A 15,321-nucleotide genomic window follows, 5' to 3' on the forward strand; every position below is an offset into this window, starting at 1 on the left:
GACAAAACACCTAGACCCAGGGAGCGTAGAGAAGGAAGGGTTTATTTGGGCTCACAGCTCCAGAGAACAAAAAGTCCTGTTGCAGGACGGCAGCAGGCATGGTGGCTGGAATAGCAAGCTGAGAGCTCACATCTTGAACCGCAAGCACGAAGTGGAAAGAGCAAATGGAAAACGGCAGATCTTTAAGCCTGCTTCCAGTGACATTCTACCACCAAAAGACCACATGCCCTACGTCTCCTCAATGCCACTAACTGGGGATGAAGTATTAGAATGCTAGGGTCTGTGGGGGACATCTCATTCAAACCACCACAGTATATAAATGACATGCACCAAAGTTGAGTACATAGTTCCTAGAGCCAACTGAAAACTAAAAATGTGGAGTCCCTTGTTAAGAAAAATTATTTTAAAATTAAAGATAAGAAAATTAACCCAAACCTAAAATTCTTCTGCAAGTGGGACCCAGTGTGACTGGACATGCCCATAAAGCCGACCATACATATCCTGCTTGAAGCTGCTGATTGCCCGTGATACATTACAGAGATCTTCCTTTCCCTCTAACAGAAAAAAACAGGAACACTCAAGATTGTGAAAATCCATCAGTGTTCTTCCCTTCCATAAGAGACTTGCAGCCCAGCGAAAGATAAACATGTGCTTGCGTGCTGGCTATTGCAACATAAAACACATCCGGATTTATGGACACCCCTCACTAAGATAAGGAATTCTTGCTTGACATGTATTTACCACAATAAGATAAGCACTGACATACCCCTTCCACAACCAAAAAGATAACATCTGTCCCTTCTCATCAATTCACAATTCAGTGAGACATTAGCTCCATCATTGGGTGGTAATCTAGATCCAATTATGAGCCATTTGCATAACTTTAGTGCTCATTACCGTGTCTCGCCCAGATAATTTAAATTCTAAACATTCTAAATATTTTGAAGGTTGTTGTAACAAAATCTTCTTGCTCCTCTCTACACTAGAGCTGAGGAGATGGGAGACAGACACAAAAGGAACCTTAAAAGCTCATGAGCCAGCTGGCCTGGTATACACAGCAGAATAAAACAAAAGCAACAAGAGACCCTGTCTCAGATAAGGTGAGGATAAGTACCCAAGGTTGTTCTCTGACTTCCACATTCCTGCCATGACATGTATGAGTGCAGACACATACATGAATGTGCCCATATACACATAAACACATTGTACACACAAGGATAAAAGGTAAGTCAAAGGACATTTTTCTTAATAGAAAAGAAGAAAAGACCAACTCAAAGGGCATAGAAGAAAACGCACCAACTCATATAACTGGAAGTTAGGTAGGATAAGCGCCGATTCTCCCATCCTTCTCTGGGTTTTCTGTTTTCATCATGCTTCTTAAAGTGACAAGATGACATCTAACAGTCTCTGGGGATGTATACTTCTTTGTTCGAAGTCTCTGGAACTCAGCGAACCTATCCTCAGACAATAAAAGTCCCCCCAAGGCTTTGCTGGGACCATCATGGCCTCATGTCCCAACTCCCGGACCAAGAGCAATTGCTAGAGGAACACTAAGCACTTCATCTATAAATGTTTGCTGCACGTGGGGCATTTTAAGGTCTGCAATTGCAGGAGCTGAAATCTGAGTTCTGGAAATGAATACCAAGAGTGATGAGATGAACTTTCTTAGACCAACCTGAACTCCCGATGCCCCTCAGTCTCTAGCTAAGCCTGGGACGCCCTTTGCTCACATGTTTTGAAGAGAGTGGGGCTGGGACATACATAATTAATGGGATTCTTCTGGAAATGGAAGCAGTGGATAGTGGGTAATTATATGTTCTCCTCAACTGTTCTTTCTAATATTTACTTTGTGAGGCAAGGGAAAATCTAAGGTGATTCTTCTCCAACTCAGTTGACTGGCTGCCCAGCTCTCTCTCTCTTAGCTGCCCAGCTCTCTCTTAGCTGTTCTTTAACAGACTGGCCCCTCCCTGTCTTCTGTACCTCCACTGGCCAGACCACCAAGAGCCTGGCCACCCTGTCCTTTCTTCCCTTCCTCTCTGCTTTTGTCCCTAGTAAGCTTCTTAGATATACTTTTTTCAACTTTTGTCAAGTCCAGCCTTGAGACCCAAGCCCCACAGTCGTCCACTCCCAAATACAGACTTCAATATGAATTTTACTCTAGAACTAATACCTTTTGATTTGTTGTAGAAAATATGCAAAGGTAGGACAGCCATATGACCAAAATCTGTCGTTCTTTGCAGACAACAGTTTGGCCTGTAACCTTCCAGTCTGCTGTCTATTCATTTTTATATCATCAAAATCACAGTGCACGGCTACAGTTTCTGGAAAGAAATATTTATTTGGGGGCCATGATTTCTGATGCTTTATAGCTCTTGGCCCTGTGAACCTGGGTCAAGTCCCCCATGGAGGCAGGAGCATGTCAGGAAGAAGCTGCTCTTTTCATGGAGGACAGAAAGTGGTGAGGGAGGAAGGAACCAGGAACCAGGTGCCAACCTCAAACCCATACCCGAGTGACCTAAGGTCCTGCTAAGTCCCACTCTACAGTCTTCCAGAACTTTCCATGGTAATGCCGCCAACTGGGACCCAAGTCTCATATGAGCCTATGGAGACAATTCATGTTCAGTCATAAAAGTACATATAGTACTTTATGTCTTGATTTTTCATCTTAATACAATATTTAGATAATATATAATATCCTATATTTTAATAAAAGGCTTATGCATGTTCTATAGTTAAAGAGCGTCTATCTGTACTCTTAGCTTACTTATCTTTCCCTCCCCATATTTGCTTTCTTTTTTGGTTTGCTGCTAATGTGATTGGTGGCATTTTCACTTAAGACCTGATTTCATTACTGAACTTTCACCCTAAAATAGTTTCCAAGATATAGAATCCCTGACTTGGTAGATATGAAACGTTTAAAGCTGTTCTTATTTATTGAAAACATGTGGGGAAGCCATTGACTGCACATAGTCATTTCCTAAAGCTGTTGTACCAAATCACCACAAACCCGGAGCCTCAAGACACTGTGATTGTATTCTCTGTGGTTGTTTAAGGCCAGCTATGAAAACACAGTTTCACTAGGTTAGAGTCCAAAGGTCATCAGGGCTACTTCCATCTAGAAGTCATGGAAGAATATCTATTTTTCCTGCCCCATTTAGACCCAGAAGACATCCTTTGACTTGTGACCTTCTAGCTTCACCCTGAGTCAATGCCAAAGTGCTATTGCCATCATAATGCCTCCGGTAGTCTCCTGTGGAAAAAAATCTCCCGATAGACAGACAGACAGACAGACAGATGTATCTCCCTCCTTCGCTCCCCACGTTCTCCCCCTCCCTCCCTCTCCCTGCCTTTCATTCTCCTCCACTCAGGGGCCTTTATTTAGACACACACAACACCACAGGCCTCATAAGGTGATGTGCGTTAATTCTGGGGATGAAGGTCTAATCCTAACGTATCACACATCTCTGAAGGTTGCACATTATTCAGCCTGCCGCACCACAGCCCTGCTAACATTTTTGTCATTTTCCCTTTGCTTTGGGTTAATTTGATGGGCAGGGCACAAAACACCAGTGACAAGTAAATTAGGATTTTACAGCCTAGCGATTTAAATTCTCTCCTTTCTAATTCATCTTCTAAATGCATGCCTATTGGAATACCAGTGCTGTGTGCCCCAAGCCCAGCATGCTTCTCTACATAAAGAACATTGCCTTTAGTTGGTATGTATCTCGAAAATGTTTTTTTCCTAGTTAATTTGATAGTATTTAAGGTTTTTGTGTTTTCAACAGTTATTTTCTTCTGTTACATCCTTCTCAAAATTTGTCTATTAATCTAAATAAAATGTTTTCACTTTAAGAAGTAGAATTCTGAATTTCAACTAGTACATAAAGTTAATAGAACTATTAATGTCTTGATTTAAAATTCTGACTTAATACAGCTATCAGGATCTTTATTCAATTGTGGTGGGTAGGGAAAAGGCTACAGAGAGAAGATTTTAATGTTATCTAATAAAAATGTGTAACTCTTTGTGATTTTTTAAAACTCTTAACTTTATCAAGTATTCTCTACCTATGCATTATTTTGTGCCTTAATAGTATTTCAGTATTATGCTTGGTTATTTAATCAATTAAATTTTATTTTTGTTCCAAAAAGATGAGAGAGAATTTTTGAATTTTTGAATTGCTAGATAATTATCTCAGCACCACGTATATTGAATAATTCATTTCTTTCCTAATGCTTTGTGGTCCTTTCCCAGGGAGATGTTTAACAATATGATTTCAGCAGCCTAAACAAATACTGTAAGTTCTTAAGTACTGAATTTTCTTGGTCTAAAATACAAAAGAAAAAAGTTTGCCCAAATTAAAGGCTTGATTATTAATTATCAGAAGCCAAATTCCCATAAATCCAAAAATAAAATTAAAATGAGAAGTATTTGGTTCTTTTAAAGTCTTCATAATGCAGTTAAATGAAGGGCGGACAAGATCAGCCAAATAGCTCGGAGGTCTTTCATGGACTTTCAGATAGGTCCTGTGTGAAATGTTAAATTGGGAATAGATGGTATGTGAGTGCACATGTATGTTCACACCTGCATACATGTTTGAGTGTGTACACGTGCATGCATGTGTGTTGCTTGCGTAAGTCTTGCCCTTCAAAATGTGGAACTCCAGCCAGCAGCACCAGTCTCAGCGGGGAGCTTTCACACATCCCAATCTCCTAGTCTTAGAGTTAAAGAACTGAGCTGGGTGCTGTGGTGTGCACACGTCTTTAGTTTCAGCACTTGGTGACAGAGGCAGATGGATCTTTGTGAGTTTGAGGTCAGCGTGGTCTATGCAACAAGTTCTAGGACAACCAAAGCTACAACAGATCAAATAAATAAGTAAATAAATAAATAAATAATAGAACCTAAAACTGGAAGGATAAAGCAGACATAGTGTCACAGGCCTTTAATCCCAGCACTTGGGAAGCAGAAGCAAGCGGATCTCTGTGAGTTTGAGGCCAGCCTGGTCTACAGGGTGAGCTCCAGGACGGCCAGGGTTCCATAGTGAGATCTTGTACCAGGGCGAATAAAGAGTGGAATGATGTGGAGAGCTGTGGAATGCTGCCTTCTGAACAGCACACAGCCATGACAGTCATGACCGCAGCATCTGTAATGATGTGCACACCGTCAAGCCAGGTGTGAACCACACATTCAAATCTCCAGGTGAATGAGGGAGGAGATTGTGAGTCCCATCTCCTGAGAAACTGAGAAAAGATTGGCAATTGATGGTGGCTGAGGGAGGAATAGTGTATGGGGTGGGCATAGCAGCAGTTGGTAACTATACACCATGCATAGATAGGCAGCATTAAATGGACTCAATGAGATAAGAAAATTAGAAAGGACATAAAGTTGGAGGAGAGGCATGTATACATTAAAATCAAGAAGCAATGGTTTAAGTATATAATTCCATTTTGAAAAATGTTCCATGAAATGAACCTGTTTTAGTCATAACCGAAGAGCAGGACCCACCCACATACCACTATTCAATGGGACTGAGAGACTCAGTCATGCAGGGACAAAGTGGTTTGGTGCCATGACTCACCACAAGGAGTTTACTGCTTGATGCTTCTGTTTCACCATTGTTGAAACTCAGCCACTTGCTTGATCTCTGCTTCCTTTGTGCCTTAATCTTCCTCTTCACCATAATCCTTACAGGAGGTTTCTCTGACTCCCTGGCTAAATGTTCTAAAGAGATTTTCCAGTGTCCTAAGTATCCATTGTACTCTGTTAGGCAGAACCTCACATCTGTCTTCTTACCACCAGTTTGTGCATCGTCTGCCCTTGGTGCCCTGCTGGGGACCCACTACTGGGTTCCTTATACTTGACCACTGTCAGTGGTTACATCTTTAGAAGGACCATGGGTGTGGAAGGCCTAATTGTTAGATGTGCTTTTCTCATCCTCTGAGATTACCACCATTGTCTTTCACGGGACATGATGGTAACTGAGTGTGCTGAACCATTCAAACCTCTTTCAAATGCACTTTTGTGCATGGTTAATGAATAATTAACTGTCCATATGAAAAAGTAGCAAAGTATTCAGGAAATATGGATGAAAATACTATTCCAGTATTACATCCACAATATTGTCCACAGCAATCTATTCTGTGTCCAATAAAGCCAGTAAGTTATGAACATTTTGCCTATTTTCTTTATACTTTTATTTCTCTTCTGCTCATCTGTACTTAGTCCCTAGGTTCTTCTGTCTTCTCCCTGCATGTGGGTTAGCATTTCAGCCACTCCAAGGTGAGTGAGTGCATACCAAGAATGAGATTGCCAGGGTGTGAAGACAGAAGCCACTCATATAGCCCCTTCCCCTGAACGCTGCTGTCTCCATGTCAGCATTCCAGGGTCATTTTAGACAATTAGGACATGATATGTGGTGATACTTTATTGAGCATCTGCCAAAGTGAGAGAAAAATGGAAGATATCTTATCCTTCTCTTGAAGAGACCACTGTCAGCTAGGAAGATAATCAAGACACTGTAAAGAGAAAGCAAATATTAAGCACCAAGGGTTTCCAAGTAGGAGTGGAGAGAGGAAAGATGCAGACGTTTACTGTAATGTAGTGCTGTAATAGTGGTCATAGGAAACTGGCAAAGCCTAAGCCTTAGCTGGCTCCCTGGTCAATTATTCAGTTATTTATCTCATTTCTTCCATCAGCGTTTCTGAAGACTCAGTGTCATTTAACCTTTATGAAATATTATTTCCGTTTTATAGATGATGATTCTGAAGACTAGAGATTGAAAATCACTTTCCCAGGGCAAGACTGAAAACAAGAACATCATCAGAAACAGGTGCGGCCAAGACAGAAGATTTCAAATCAGCATCATCTGTGTTCTATAGACAGGCAGAAAGTGTGTAGGGTTTTCAAAGTATTAAAAGAAATTCTGGCTGAAGATGTCTCCAATATAGTGAAAGACATTAACCTGAAGATTCAATGCTTTGAACAAGATGAACCCAAAGAAAGCCACAGCTTCACACATCACAGCCAGAAAACCTCAGAAGTCACAAAACAGAAATTTTCTATAGGAGGAAAACAAGCCTATGATAATAAGTTTCTTCTCACAGACCACAGAGATAGAAAAGGAACAGCGTTTCAACTGCCAACTAATACAACTCAGTTAGAATGACAATCACCAAGGTTACTAGTGACAGCAAACACTGGCAAGGGTGTTGGGAGTGCAAACTGGTGCAGCCACTCTAGAAATAACCACGAAGGTTTGTCAAAAAAATTAAAAGTAGATCTGCCATTTGACCCAGCATAACCAGTCCCAGGCAGGTAGACAAGGGCTCTATATCCTCCCACAGCAATATCCACCCTTCCATGTTTATTGCTGCCCACAACAGCAAGGGAATGGAGCCAAGTTAGGTGTCTATCAGCTGATGGGTATATGATGGAAATGTAACAAACACAACCATGGGATATTTTTCGACAATAAAGAAAAAAGAAACCTGGAAGAAAATTAAGGAAATGGAAAATGTTCTGTTAAGTGAAGTAACCCAGACTCAGAAAGACAAATGGGACATGTGCTCTCACATATGTGGGTCCTAGGTTTTAATTTTTATAGTCTGCATCTGTGTAGAAGTGAGTGTGTGAAGGACTACAGCAAACTAAGGAACCCATGATAGGAGGGGAAAAGAAGATGTTGTAACAGCCGCAGGCAGGGAGGGTGTTAGAACACGTGTGATAGGATAGCAGAAGGGGAGCAGTGGGGCTGGAAGTGTTTGAGCAGGGAGAGACAGCATGGGCATAAGGAAGAGGGAGAATGGAGGGGCGTGGATAACCTAAACTAAATACGTACAAAAATTTCATAAGGAAACCTACTTTAAAAGACAACTTCTTTAATTTTTAAAAATTAAAAAGAGAAGAGCAAGACTTTCAGCAAGTTAAGACACTTGCCAACAATCCCGACCACCAGCTTTGACCCTGAGAGTCACATGATAGGAGAGAACCACCTTCAGCAAGTTGTCCTCTGACTTTCACACACAGGCTATACTGTGTGTGCATATGAGAGACAGATGGACAGACAGACAGAGACAGAGAGAGACATAAAAACAGAGAGACAGAGAGACATAAAAACAGAGAGACAGAGAGGCTTAAAGTCCAAATCAAGAAAGCTGGAAATTAATAAACAGAAGACAGAATAACAGAGATTAATTAAATTGAAAGTAGAAAGCCAACAGAGAAAAAAATCAATAAACACAAATGCTGGTTCATCAAAAAGGCCAATACAACTGACAAATGTCTAGCAAGACTGACAAAAATTTAAAAATGTGTGACTTATTCATATCAGATATGAAATTATCACCTCAGACTATTAAAGGAATGCTACAAACAATTCTAAACACATGAATTCGACAACTCAGATGAAATATTTCAGAGTTAATTTCACAAATAATTAGGCAACTAATATCATTTGCCCCCCGATTTATGAACAAAGACAGGCAACAGTCACATCTGTGGAGTAACTGGAAACATGACGCCCCATCTGAGGAAGCAGCAGATAAATTGAGAAAAATTGTACACAGCATCACTCTGTTGTGTGAAATTGTTTCTAGGGAGACATGAACAGACATCTACCGCCTCAGATAAGGCACCAAAGTCAGACCAAAGTAAAGAGTGTACCACATCCCAGCTTGATTAGCCAATGAGTTCATTTGAATTTCTCCCAGGAGTTTGAAAACCCAACTTAGCCTCATCTCTGCAAAGGCTCCTGCAGTGTGGGCGAGGACTCGAAGCTGAACTCTAGAGCTCTCTGCACTGCTGCACAAAACTGCAGGTTGGAGACGCTCTTCTCCTCAGCCCATCTTACTGCTTATGGGACCTGGGGTGAGGGAGTGGCCTTGTGAATCTGTCTTCAGGAACTTCCTGAGATTTATGAGTTGTTTATTTCCTGAGTCTTAGAGAGTGTCTCTCTAAAGTGGAAAGTTTCAGTTCCACAATGCCTATATACTTCAAAAATGTCAGTGTCTGAACAGAAATAACAGGCATGGATGTATAAAGCTGCTCCCAGCACAGGAGGCAGACTATCTCCCTGTGAGTTATAGGTCAAGGGGGCTGCTGGGATGCCCAAAGCATTTTAGGCGCTGTCACTATGGTGGGTTCCCTATCATAACTAGAGAGGGTACCGGTTGTGGTTGTAGGACATAAAGTAGAAATCAAGTTTCTTCCCTCCTTACTAGTGTTCACAGAACCAGAAGGTGTCATGCAGGCTTCTGAGGGAGAATGTTGTTATTGTTGAATTTCTACTTTTAGACTTACTTAGTTTATTATTTTATGTGTTTAAATGTTTTGCCTGCATATATGTATGGGCACCATGTGCATGCCTGGTGCCCACAGGGATTAAAAAAAGTGTTGGATCTCCTAGGACTAGATTTACAGATGGTTGTAAGCCATCATATGGGTGCTGGGAATCAAACCAGGTCATCTGCAAGAGCAATGAACAAGTGCTCTTAACCCATAATCCATCTCTTCAGCCTCCATAGGGAAGATGCGCAATCAGTAGTCTTACACCATTGTGGACTTTGTGTGTAACAATATGGAAGACAAGACTTGCCCCCTGACGCAAGTCTGCTATGGGGAGAACCAACCACTTTCTGATCGAATTAAAATCTACTCCACGGGAAGAAATTCACATCTGTTAATGGAAAGCTGGCCAGAAGTCAGTGTCCAGGGAAGTCACAGGCTCGGGAAGCTTCTATTGTTCTTTTGTTGGCACCAAATTGCCTTCTAAATAATTGTGTTCCTCCCAATAGATTAGCGTTGCTGTCAGCTCTGTCAAAGAAGAGTCTTCTTGCCGTTGGCAGTGGTGACTACAGAGACTCATAACTGATCAAAATGCTGAGCAGAAACGGCTGTCTGAGCAGTGTTTGTAACACTGGCTTCCATGCATGCATGGGAGAGACACTCTAGACTTCACAGCAGCTGTAGCTACTGCAGAAGGCCTGCACAAGATTGAGCCTGTCAACGTTCCATCACAGAAAGGGGAGGAATCCACAGGGTCTCACCCCTCTTTGTTATCTTAATGTTGAGGACCGGTCTCCACAAAATCGCCTCTTGCCAGGGTAGGGGCATGGGAATTGGAGAAATATAAGTAAAGAATATGAAGATATATAAAAATAATAAGACAGAAAACATAAAGTAATACCAGGCGGGTATTAGGGTATTTCAGAGATTACTGAAATCACTTGTGTTTATTTTTCCATAGCTTTGATACCCAACGTAAATGGGGGGGGGGCAGGAAACAATAACAAAAGACTTTATTAACATGATACAAAGGATAACACATAGTCAATCGCTTTATCACTCTGAGACATCAAATCATTAGCATTTTGTAATCTAGGTATCAAAGCTGCTCTTGGTCACTTATTTTGAAGACCCCCCTTCCCCAGGTGACCTCATAATTACAAAAGGAGCAGAAGTACATTTGCATATCCTGACCACCTGTCAGGATAATATGAAGCTATTTCAATTTCAAAAGAACCAAGCAATCACATCCTGAGTTGGGATGAGCATCTATGCTTGTCAGTCTCAAAGCTCTCTCACTGTCAGACAAGGTAGAAATGGGCCTGCGTTTTTTGGCCTCCACACTATAAGTAGTCAGTGGTTGCTGGGAGAGGGAGACACCTCCTTCAGGGGTATAGCCACTTAAGTTGTCCGTGCTTCATGTAACCCACGCATGCTCCTCCCCCTTCCCTCCAAGTCATTTTTCAGAGAAAATGACTATACAACTGCCATGTTGGCTGCTTGTAGAAAGTCTGGCATGAACCATGTCGTGGAACTGTGCCCACTCTGCCAAAGAGAAAGCTGTGGAGAACAGCAGCAGAGCATGAGGAAGTGGCAGGGACTCCCAATTTGTCTCCAGGATCACATCCCATGTCTTTAAGCCAACTAAAGTGTCTTCTACTTACCAAGTTAGCTCAACCCAAAGTTCTATGCCACCACCAGGCATTTCCCTAGGTCCCATCACCTGAAGATCCCACTCAACAAGGCTTGGAGGGAGGTACCAAACCTGTCAACTATTCTGTCACACATCCTCAAAGAATCCTTCCTGCTGAGAATTATCCCAGACTCGGTCTGAGCAGTCCTTTCCTCTTCCACAGCTCTGAGATATAGTGACTCAAGAGACAGTGAGCATTAAATTTCACCACACTAGGAAGTCATAGGCTCCTTGTCGCATCCTTGAATGAAAATGCAAGACCTAAGTCAGCGGTGGGGCTCAAAGCATGAGGCAGGCCGGTGAGAGATCCTCTCCAGACTAAAAAGACCCTCTAGAGTTTGAGCCAGTGGTCCTAGGATAAGAGAATAGCAGCACACAGAGTCTTTTTCAGTCTTGCACAAGCCTTCCAAACACAGCACGGATACTCCCCTGGGATCCAGTCCTTTAGTCACGGATGCTGAATCAGAGGACAACTCCACCACTGGGGAAAGAAGAATGGGATCAACTGTCCAACCTCTTTGCCAGTTGATTAACTTGCAATTAGTGTGAAAATCCCCTTTGCTCCGTTCTTAGTGACTTTTTATTCATGTAAAAATCAAGCCAAAGCCAGTGGCAAAAATTCATCAGTGTGACTGCAGAGCAAGGAAGTGGCTCTAAGTGGAGAGTCAGAAAAAAAAAAAAAAAGATCTGCATATCCCACTTGTAAGTCCAGCAAATGCCTTGGGATCTGAGAGCTTCCTCATTTAAGAAGGTAAGTTAAAAGACGAGCTATACTTTAGCTCCTAAGCCACTACTACAAGAAGGGACCTGAAATCAAGCAATCTTGCTTAGGGTGGCCAGCGTCACTGCTTAGTCCCTGTTACTGCATTAGTGTCACCGAAGTTCCTTCCTGTCCCAATTTGCTTCTCTTGCTGCAACAAAACACTGACCAAAAGCGACTTTGAAGAAAAATCTTTATTTGTCTTAAATATCCTGATCACAGTCCATCACTGAGGAAAGTGAGGGCAGGAACTCAACAAGAGGAGAGGGGGTCAGCGTGGAGGAACGCTGCTTACTGGCTTGCCCTCCGTGGCTTGCTCAGCCTGCTTTCTTACATAACTCAAGACGACTTGCCCAGGATTGGCACTGCCCATCATGAGATGAGCCTTCCCACATCAATCATCAATTAAGAAAACACCCCCCAAGCATGTCCACAGGCCAATCTGATGGAGGCAAGTCCTTGATTGAGGGTCCAACTTCCCAGGTAAGTCTAATTTGTGTAAAGTTGACAAAGCTAAACAGCACACCTCCTCAACCCCATCATCACCTTGTGATATGAATCTCTCCTTGTTTGTCATATCTTGGGTTTCTGGTTCTTTTTCCTCTTCACCGCAGGTATCACCATCACCAATGTTTCTCATCCCATCCAATGTTAAAGTCTAGCTCAGTATCTCCTCTACTGGGAAACCTTCCAAACCCATATTTTCAGGCACGGTTTGTTGCTCCAAATGGTATGTTCTAGAAGGATGAATAGTAGTATGGTTGTAATATATCATAGGTGTGTGTCTCCTACCAGGCAGCGAGTTTTCCAAGCACTAAGTGGTGTTTCATCTTTGTCTCCATAGTTCCTAGCGAGTGCCTTGAAGGCCGTGGATTTTCACTAGTCACTCAGAGAATTAAATATTGAATAAGAAAATACTTCAAAAACATCAGTCCTGCCTTTGACTTCTTACCCTTCCTACCCAACTCTAAGGCAAGCTATTCCCTCTTCCCCACACCCCAGCTACAGCCCTCAGATAAGATGCTGCTTCTTCCAATCTCCCAGGAGGGGTCAGTTGAAGGTATGGTTCATCCGGATTCATAAAGGAAAAATAAAAGGTATCTATGAGAAACGTTTGAAAATAAACACCAGCACAGCTTGTGAGCACCCTTGCTGCATCCTTTTTGATATAAATGCAACTGTAGTTTTCACATTGTTGACACTGGCTGTTTGGCATTAGAGTACATTCTTAACAAGCATGGTTATGTAACACATCACTGTAGTGCATATTTCTCACTATGTTTAGCTAATGACTTATTACTTCTTGTTTATTTTATATGTTCATATGTTTTATATGTTTATTTTATTTTATTTATATTGAACATGACACTAAACAAAAAGTAAATTTGAGCAATTTTATTACTCTGGTTCTAAATTAGTCACAAAGCAGTGATGACAACTAGCAATAGTGAGTTTCCCATTTCAGGGATTGCAAGGTTTGAAACAAGAAGAAAGCCTTGAATGTGAGGGACACACTGAAAGACCACCAGAAGTTGACAGAACCAAAGAACTCCACGTCGACCCTTCGGACTCCCATTCTTCAGCACTCGAAGCTAATTGGAAAGAAGGAAACACTCAACAAACAGGAGCCCCAGAAGTTGGCCAAAGTACACTGGAGCCTGCCTGCTCCGCTCAGCCCACTTCCCACCTTGTCCCCAGGATCCTCGGGATGATGTCACAGTCCTTTGCCTTCATGGGAGAAGCACAGAAGAATCCTCCACTTGGCTCCCCAGAGCTAGGGAAAGGCCAGGAGGAGAGCAGACCCGCCACTGTTTCCCCAGCTCTCCTCTCTGGATGCCTAGAAGTCCAAAATTTGTTGTTCCCTGGTAGAAAATATCCATGTTTGGTGTCTACCCCAAGGAGAATCTTTGTGGAAAGTCTGAGAAAGATTCCCTCTCGCTGGGAATCTGAAAAAAGCTTGTGCCTTTCCCTTTTGGAAAAAAAAAAGGAAAGAACATACTTGAGGCATGGTTATTTTTGCCTCTGACTTGGACACTGCTGGCTTGGCCTGGATTCCCACCACTTTGTTTGTAAAGGCCACAGAATGAGCGGCACAGAGGTGACGCTGACCCCAAGTGCTCATGTCTCTGCTCCAGATTCCTATTTTTGTTCTTTTATTAGGTATAGCTTACAAACACTGAAATGCTCACACTCTAAGAGCTTCATGGGCACAGTGTGTGGATAACCATAAGACTCCTGCCCAATTCAAGACACAAACCCTTTCTAACACCCCAAAGGGCTTCCCCCGTACTCCTTCCCAGGCAATACACACCCCTCAGGGCCAACCAGATTAGATTCACAGATTCTTAAGTTCACACAAATGGAGCTGTGTGCTATGTGTGCCTCCACTATGGCTCCATCCACTCCCAACAGCATAGAGACTCATCACAATTATCCCGTGTTCTGGTTGTCCCCAACTAGGTCCTTGGGCAGCAGAGGAGAGGGTGCCTGAACTGGCCTTGCCCCACTATCACATTGATGATTATCTCGAATATCACCATAGAATCTTCTTCCGGGGATGGATGGAGATAGAGACAAAGATCCTCATCAGAGCAAGGACTGAGCTCCCAAGGTCCAATTGAAGGGCATAAGGAGGGAGAAGATGAGCAAGGAAGTCTGGACTGCAAGGGGTTGGTCCACCCACTGAGGCAGTGTGCTTGTTCTAATGGGAGCTCACCAAATCCAGCTGGACTGGGACTGAAGGAGCATGTGATCAAACCAGACTCTCTGACTGTGGCTGACAATGGAGGCTGACTGAGAAGCCATTGATAAAGGCACTGGGACTTGTTTCTACTGCATGTACTGGCTTTTTGGGACCCTAGTCTATTTGAATGCACAGCTTCCTAGGCCTAGATGTAGGGGGGAGGGCCTTGGACTTCACACAGGGCAGGATTCCCTGCCCTCTCTCAAGCAGGGAGGGGGAGGGAGGAGAGTGAGTGGGGGAACAGGAGGGGAATGGGAGGAAGGGAGGAAGTGTAAATTTTTGAATGAAGAAAAAGAGATGTGACATACAAAAAAAATTTTTACAAAAAAACCACAATAGTATACATAAAAAAAAATTATCCCGTGTTCTACCAGCTGGCACAGGCGGCCATAACCAAGTATTGCTGACAGTATGGCTTGAACAACAATCCATTTTCTCACAATTTAGATAGCCAGAAATCTGAAAGGGTAAGGGGGGCTGACTTCTTATGAGGACTCTTTCCTTGGCTCCTATAGCTGTCTTTTGTGTTTACCTGGCCTTTCTTATATGTGTATGCACACCCTAATCTATCGAACCATTAATCTATAAAACCACTATAAAAACCTCATTTTGAGGTCATTGTCTCCTTCAAGGCCATATTTCTAAACAGAGTCATGCTCTGAAGTACTAGAGGTTAGAGGCCCTGGTGTACCCATTGGAGGGAGGAGGATACAACTCATTCCATAATAGATAATGTCAACTGGCTTTTTCCCACCATTTTCTTCTTCTTTATTGTCTACATTCAGAATTCAGATGGGCTGCTTGAATGATCCAGACATACATACACCTAGCCTTTCCCACTGGTT

This window comes from Chionomys nivalis, chromosome 9 (assembly GCF_950005125.1).
Source record: "Chionomys nivalis chromosome 9, mChiNiv1.1, whole genome shotgun sequence".
Taxonomy (NCBI): Eukaryota; Metazoa; Chordata; class Mammalia; order Rodentia; family Cricetidae; genus Chionomys; species Chionomys nivalis.